Consider the following 8,579-nt stretch of genomic DNA (forward strand, 5'->3'; position numbering starts at 1 on the left):
TCATTGGTGAAGGAAGGCAGAGAGGCCACGCCCATAGCCAAGGGGAGGAGCTGGGGGTAGGGGGTCCAAAAGAGCAAGCTGGGATCCTGGGATGGGCAGGTGAGGGCGGGAGATGGGTCTTCCATCCCGGGCTCCTGATAATCTGCTGTCTTTTCAGTGGCCCGGAGCAGGTGGGGACACAGGTGTGGACGGCTGGGGTTTAGCTCCTGCCCACTCCCGAGGATACTGGGGGTCCTCCCTCCAGTTTCCCTGTGTCCTTTTCTCCAGCTCGCCTCCCGCCCGCTCTTTGGGCTGCGGCTTGAGGCTGCGGCCCCTCCCTGCTCCTCCTGGGAGCAGGTTTGTGTGTGTGAGTGCGGGGTGGCGGGGTGCAGACCTCGGGGGAGGCCTGAGGTCGCACGCGGTTCCCCGTCCCAGATCTTAAGCGGGGGCAGAAGGCCGGGTGAAGAGAACGGGCGGGCTGGGCGGCGGAGCGTCGTCGCGAGGGCTCCGCGGGGTGGGAAGGATCCCCGCGCCTCCCTCTTCCACCCGAGGCGCCGGGACGGATGCTGCGTCCGCCGAGTGCTGTTTCCCGCGGGAAGCAGCAGGGGACCGCGGCGGCGGGGGGCCTGCACGCCCATCCGAGGGCAATAGTGTCAGCGAGCTGACATGTCCCCGGCACTGGTTGCGGGCCCCGAGCCGGCCCGAGCCGCGGCCGTTGATTAGAAGCTCGGGCGGAGCCGCCTGCTGATTCCGGAGGAACAGCTCGGCCTCTGCGCGCACTGTATTCTCGCCGGCGCCCCTTCTCCCCTTCTTCTGCGGCGCTTTGTCTCCCTCCCTCGGGGAGGTCCCCGGGGACGGCCGCGCCGAGGCAACCCCTTCTCGAATTCCACCCCGCGCCCTTGCCACCTCCGTGCCCCCTCCCCCTCCCAGGGCTCCCCCAGGCCTTGCAGAGATGGGCAGGGGGTCCTCGCAGGGGACCCAGTGGGGAAGGGCTGGGTGAGGGGTGGGATGGGATAAGGGACGCAGCCTGGTGAAGGAGACCCTTCTCTTTCTAGAAATCCAGCCCCCAGAGAAACCAGAGGCCAGTCCTGCTCTTGAGCAAATGGTACATTTCAATGTCAGTTTCCACCCCTGCCCTGGGGCTTTGGCTCTGAGGGTGTGTGATCTCCGGGATGGGCGATGCCCAGAGTCCACGCTCCCTGTGTTCCAGAGCAGGCAGAGACAGACTCAGGGCCTCAGGACTTTGGAGAAAATGTAGAGCATGGTCCCCTCTCTCTCTCGTGTCTCTTCTCCTCTCCCCAGTCACCTGCTAGGCACCCTACTCTCCGGCATCCCCACCATGCATGGAATCTGTAGCCCAAATCACTGGCTGGCCAGAGGGCTGACTGAGCCTTCGGGTCCCCCTTCCTCGGGGCGGGGTGTGGGGAGGGGGCTGGAGAGAGGCAGCAGGAAGGGGAATGAGGGGGTGGAAGGCTGTGCACGTAGTAGGTGCCGGGAACACATACAAGGGGTCAGCCACATAGACTAGGCAGTGTCCTGGGTGCCCTGGTTGCTGGGCAAGTGAGAGTCAGAGCAGCAAACCATCAGACAGACAGACAGAGATGGTGGCCTCCGCAGCTCAGCCCTAGCCGCTGGGCTGGTGGGAGGCAGCCAGCGCGTCTGAGGGCTCAGACAAGCCCAGTGACTGAAGGGCTGCTCTTTGGAGCTGCTGCCAAAGTAACCTCAGTCCAGCAGCCCCGTGCTTTGCCTTCAGTCTCAGCCCATTCGGAGGCTCTGCCCTGCAGAGGAGGCCTCCACCTCCTCCTGGGGCTGCGGATTAACCCCTAAAAACTGAGTTTTGTTTGCAGAGCTTACTCTAAAGCCGAGGGAGCCTCCGGAGCCTCCTGTTCTTGCTTCTTGTTGACTAGGGGGATCTGTGAGGTCAGATGCTGCTGGCAGTGGCTCAGCCCTTGGCCCTAGGCACACACTCAGTCTGGGAGTCTTCCAGGAAATCTTTCTCACATGGCCCAGCCTGTGCGTTCTACCTTCCCCAGCCCCACAGGGCACAGTCTCCCAGGCCTTTTCCTAGAGGCGCATCCCTGCCTTAGCTGGGCTGGGAGGCTCCCAGCATCTCCAACTTACCAGTAGATGCACTGCTGTTCTCAGATGTCTGCCCATAGGCCCAGGATCCAGCAAACACCCTTCCTTTGATCATTACTGAAGTGACCGATTCATACCACTGGGGCTCTGCTTGGATTCCCCGTTGGCTCTCCTGCCCCAGAGCGCCGGTCTTGCCTGACGGAGGTTGCAGGACTGACCTCCTCTCTGGCCCTCTCCCACCCCCATCCCAGGGAGCTGAGTCTGTTCCTCTTGGCTTCCTGATGCCAGTGGGGTCTGTTCTGACCAGGATGACCGTCCAAAGCCACCGCCACATTATCCATCTGCCTTGGAGGGTCTCTACTGCCAGCTCCCCACTAAATATTTGGCTTCCCCCTTCCCTATGGGGACCAACCTGAATCAAGCCAAGTCCCCTCCCGTCACCATGTCACCCCCTTTCCCATTAGCTCAGTTTACATCCTATACCCTGTCAGGCTCCCTGTACCATCTATCTGCTCCAGCTTGACGGAACAGGAATGACAGTGAGTCCTACCGCCCTTTCTCTGTTTAAATGGTTTGTGTACAACCCTATAGCTCTCTAACCTCTCACATGAGCAGGTACCTGCCTTTTTTGTAGCTCTGACTGTGAGGCTCTTCTTTGAGAATCTGGGGGTGATTGTGAGTAAGATTTAGGGTAACTACACCACTTAAGTGGGCAGTTTCTTTGAGCCAGATACTGTTCTAGGCACCAAGGATAATGAAGATGAAAAGATAAGGTCCTAACTGCTCCCAGAGATTTTTCTTTGCGGTGGGGAACCCGGAAATCCATCTGAGATACAATATGAGAGAAGCTGTAACAGAGGCAGATTCTCGCAGAAGAGGGGGTTTCAGGGAACATGGGGCCACTAGTCTCTACGAGTCTCCCCCCACGCAGATGAAATGGTCAGGGGAAGGGAAAGAAGAAGAGAATTGAGCTGGACACAGGGAGCCAGCATGGGTCTGGAAGCATCTCCTATGTGAATGGATTTCCCCTTACTTGCTTGGTGCTGTGTGGGGTTTGGGAATCTTGAGCTCTAGAGGCTCAGTTGCAATGGAGCCGACAGAGACTTACAGTAAGTAACTCTAATAGAAGGCAGATTGAGAAGAATGCCACGATGGGTACAATCAATACGTTACTAGTATATGGAGAAAAGGATACTTTGCTGAAAAGTTTTAGGGGAGACTCCGTGGAGCTTTCCTTTATTACACATTACTATCTAATAACCCTTTTGTTGCACGTGCGGCAGGATGGTAAATTATTATTTGCAGTGGATAATTCTATATTTGGATACCTAACATCCTCCCTGCCTGTTTTTTTGGGGTTTTTTTTTGGTAATGATCTTTCATGCAACTCTCAGTTCCTTGAGATAGGCAGGCCACCCCGCTTATTCTTCCCCTCCTGGCGGAGTTTGAGAGTCAAGATTAAATGGTTAAACCAGTGATCACATTCCAAGCCCGAGGTCATGATGATTGGTTCAGGGATGACCCAACTCACCCAGTGAGTGTCCAGCTCAGGACTTAAGTGAATTGTCGAGGGGAAGAATAGCTCCTTCTCTGTTGGGCTTGGGATTGTGAGAATGCCATTCTGAAGCAGCTGCTACCATCTTGCTGCCACCAGGTCTTGCATGGCATGGAACCGGGACAGCGGAATGGGATGGTGAGAAGAAACTCTGTCCTGGGGACAGTTCCCGAGTCACCTTCTAGATATCTGAAGCCAGGCTCAGCTCTGGACTTGTCAGTTACACCATCCAACACATTCCCTCTTTGTTTAGGTAATTTGATTGGGGATTTGATCCCTTGTAACATGTGGCCAAAAGAGATGTAATTGATACACGTTTAGTTCTGTGCTCAATCCTTTTAATCATAGCCTCTATTTTGATAGGCGGCAGTTACTGTTTCCATCTTTCTGATGAAGAATCTGAGGCTCAGAGAGGTCAGGACTCCAGGAGTTGGAACATTTATTCAAGGACAAAGATTTAAGAAGCTCAGGCAGGGCCTTAAAGGGTCCTTACTTTCAGGGAAAAAAAATTAAGTCTCAGTAAAAATGAGAAAGTTCAATCAAATGACAAGTTCCTCTTCTAGAGTCTCACCCCTTCCTTCCTGCTGTTTTTGGCATGGCTTCTGGGCCTGTCAAGGTGTGGCAGGAGGCACGACTCATTTTGTGGGTAGATCTACAAATTCTGTGGGCCAGTAGATTTGTGGCTCTCTTTGCACAGCTGTAGTTATTTCTGCAAGACATCAGCGTAGGGAGACACCAGGTCACCCAAGCAGGGTGAGGGACAGGCGCACGAGGATGGCGAGATGCTGGAGTAATCGTGCCAGGCCGGGGAGCCTCCTGCAGGCTCGGGGGAGAGCAGGAGAGATTTCTAATTCTGCTCAACCTGCCCTGGCTGTGCCAGGGGATGCTCTGGGCAGGGGAGGGTTAATGACCAGCCTCCTTCAGAAAAGAAAAAGGCGTCCAGTAACAAAACCCAACAGAACAAGGGGAGAGACGCAATCTTCGCAAGTTACCAGCCACACACCCACATCTCCCGCTACAAATGCTTTTAGCCGCACGTTGAATCTTCCCTCTAATGGCACCTCCTGTTAAACGAGATATGTCACCTGACCTGAGGAGGCTGACTTGAAAGGCAAATAGTTGGAAGTGATTCCACATGTTATTACTGAGAGCTGTTCTCACATTTCCGGCAAAAATAATGGAGCTGAGGTCTGAAGGGATGACTAATACCTCGCCATTACTGACCCGAGACCGGGCATTACATTGTAATCCTGGCCACTCAGTGGCCCTTCAAGCCTATTTTTCTGTGCTTGTCTTCTGGGCGCTTTCTGCTGGTGGCCCTGGTCACGTTAACCTGGCTCCAGCCTATTGAAATGAGAAGGCTTTCATCTCCATGGGGACAGGGAAGGAAGGGTGGGGCCACCCAGAGCAGAAGTGACCAGTCCTGAGATTTGGGTTTGTCCTCTGCTTCGAGGAAGGGCTGTGTCAAACCTGTCCCAGACACATAGGAATCTGACCTGATCCTAATTTCATCCGGGATTCTATCATTGTCTTTAACAGCTTTTATGGGTGTATTACAGGCCTTCGTATTGGGAAATTCTTTAGGTTTAACCTTAAAGGTCTCCTGTTAAAATGTTAGCCTATGTCTCCTTTTCGTTTTTCCTTCAACAGTATAGGAGACTATTAGATTTAAGACCTTAGAGAGGGAATTTAACAAGAGCCAACATTTATGGAGGGCTGGTTATGTGCCCATCACAGTGTTGGGTGTTGGGATACGACCATGGCCTGGGTCACCAGTGGATGTCGGTATATCTGTCTAATGGACATTTTTCACCCCTTGTTTCCCTTGACCTCTCAGTGATATTCCACCCTCTTGACCACTCTCTCCAGTTGAAGAACCACCTCTCTTGTTCTCTGTGATGCTGGGTTCACCTGGATTCTTTCTCTGCCATCTGCCATCTATACATTGGAGCTCCTAAACACTTGGCCCTCATTTCTTACGATTCTAGACTCTTTCCAAAGTTGACCTTCCCCATGCGTTTGGCCTCAATCATCATCCCTATGCCAATGGCTCCCTCACCTGTCTCCAATCCAGACCTCTCCTCTACTCTCCAGAGCTGCATTTCCAATGGCATACTTGGAATCTCCACTTTGCTATCCCAAAGCTGCCTCTAACTCAACATTTTCAAAATTGAGATCCCTCTCTTCACTCTCAATCTTGGCCTCTCCCATTGTTCTCTTTCTGCAAGTTCAGAAAGTCTGGACTTCCATCCGCACAAGCTAGAAAACTGGGGGGCTCCCTGTCTCTCTGAAACCCTCAACCTGTTGATCACCGAGTCCTTGCTGATTTGACTTCCTCATTATTTCTTGGCTCTCCCTTTCCCTCGGCCACCACCTTCGGCCAAAGTGCCATCCTGTACTGCTGGTTACAGCTTCTGAACTCACCTCACACAGGCTGACGCCTCTAGTCTGTTTTCCACCCTGTGGTCCAAGAGCTCTTTTCAAAACTGTAATTTGGCCATCCTGTCCTTCTAGGTTGAAAGCCTGCATTGGTTTCCCATTGCTCCTAAAATGTAGACCAAAATCCTTACCAAGGCCCTACACAACCTGGCCAGGCTATTTCCTTGGTCTCATCGTACACTATTCTCCCCTCACTTTTCGAACCCCAGCATATGTCCTCCCCTCAGTTCCTTATTCCAATCTCCCTCTTGCCCCAGGATTTTTGCACATGTTGCTACTTTCCCCTTTGGCCAAGTTAACCTTCCCCTCCAGCTCTTGACTTGCATCAGATTTCCATGACCTCTCGGATCAGATGAGGTCTGTGCCATGCAGCCAGCTTTCCCCCAGTGCTTAGAATAGCTCTGGCCCCTATATTCCACTCTGTAGCATTTGTTGGGTGACCTACCCATTCACTGTGCACTCAACCATCAGCTGTGAGTGTCACGCCTCAGGTCCTCCTGTGATGCCCCTATTTTCCTGGCTGGAAAGGGTGAAGAGGCTGTCCTCTTAGTGATCAGGCGAAAGCTCAGGCAAGTTCAGCATTTTCAGACCCTATTTGGCCCCTGGGGTGTGGGTCCCTCTAGAGTTTTCCCAGCTGCCTGAGTTCTTTCTTGAGTCTTGCAGTCTGTTCTCAACCAGTGCTTCTAGCACCCTCGATACAGATGTCCAGGACCATCCTACTGGAGTAAGAAAAACTCAAGGGGCTGGTCCGGCCTGGGGAGGGCACAGGAACGCCAGGCCACACACGGCCTTCTGCTCCTTCTATATCTGTCGCCCAGGCCTTTTGTCACCCTGGGTCTGCTGGCTGGTGGGGGCCTCAAAGGACTATGCTGGCAACCAAATTCTCCTTGGCAAATTCTCTACTCCTTTGTAGAATCTAAGCTGATTTATTTGTTCTCTTTAGAGCATTTACTTTCTTGTGTATAAATATTGGGCTGTGGGGTTGGAACTTGCGCTCCGCAGACAGGAGTGGTGACAGCCGCGACAGTGGTTTATTTTTAAATAAAAATTGGGAAGTTACAAAGCTCCTGAGGTTTTCTGCATTTTTATTTTTCATTCAAAAGAAGAAGAAGAAGAAAAAAAAAAAGGCAGGGGAGAAAAAGGGATGGGGGTGGGGGTGGGGAAATAAGGCCTGTATTTCTGCTTCCATTCTTCAGGGCTTCCTGTTTTCATCTCCTTCTCCTGCCTCCCTTCCCTGGCATTTGACATCTCTGTTAAGAAAGGGAAGGGGTGGTTACTTCTAAGAAGGGAGTGGGGGATCTGTTCAAGCCAAGCATTAGGCATGCAGCCCCTGAGCAAGTTGCATGCACGGTAAAATATTACCTTAATAACAAACTCGCAGAGAGCTATGTGTAAATGGTAACAGCTGCTTTTGTGATGACCGTGTTATAAATGATTGCAGCCCTGGTCATTAATAATGCATTTGAACAATAACAACTTGATTCCAAGGAGGAAGTTCAGCGTTTCATTTTTTTCCTGGCATGCAAATTCACTCTTGCTGTTCTGTAAAGTAACTGGGCCCAAGGATTGAAGGCCCACACTGGGCCTTCAGAACCAGGGGCATTTCAGCCTATTCCTGGCTCCCAGCCAGGTAAAATGGGGCTTCCAGAACCCACCCTAGTGATTCTGCTATACCCACAGTGTTAACCTTGCAGTTGGCCTACACCTTTTAAGCCTCTCCACCTCCCCTTGGACCTAAAGTATCAGGAAACTGCCACTCTGATGGTAGCTCAAGGGTGGACACCCCATGAGATATCAGGATCCTGGAAGTTTCCCAGCAGGTGGTGTTGATTATTCAAGGGTTACTTTTCTTTAACATGTCTGAGGTTACTGTTCTGCCTGAAAGACAGTACAGACTCTTTAGGATGTCACATGAGGAAACGTCACAGTCCAGCTCCAAACCCTTGGCCACATATCCTGCCACTCTTACTCCACACTATTCCAATTACTCCAAACTTCTCAGGGTTTCAAAAACATTCCCTTCTATTTAAGACCTTTGTACCTTGGTCTATGCTGTTCTCTCTGTTCTATGTATACAACTCCTACTCATCCTTCAAGACCCTGACCAAATATTCCCCCTTTCTCTACCTCCCCAGGGCAGGGTTAGTTGTTCCATCCTCTGTAATCTTATCTGTACTGTAGCATTTTGCACAACTCTGGCATTAGTCATACCAAACACGGTAATAGTTTGTTTACATGGAGGTTTTCTCCTGAGCTTGGAGCTTATTAAGGGCAAGAAATATGTGTTAGTATCTTTTATATCTCCATTCCCTACTGCAGTGCTCAGGAATCGTTAAATATTCAATAAGTGTTGAATGAAAGAATGAAAAATCATTCAATAAATACTTTTCTCTTTTCTTATGTTTGATGATATTTTGGGGCCCTGGATCCTGAGGTGGAATCAGATACTCCTGTGAAGGCTAGTTCCTGCCTACCGGGGTTCCCCCTTGAAGCACTGTGATCCTGAGTTGGGGCAGCCCAAAGGTGT

Source organism: Lagenorhynchus albirostris, chromosome 9 (genome assembly GCF_949774975.1).
Source record: "Lagenorhynchus albirostris chromosome 9, mLagAlb1.1, whole genome shotgun sequence".
Lineage (NCBI taxonomy): Eukaryota > Metazoa > Chordata > Mammalia > Artiodactyla > Delphinidae > Lagenorhynchus > Lagenorhynchus albirostris.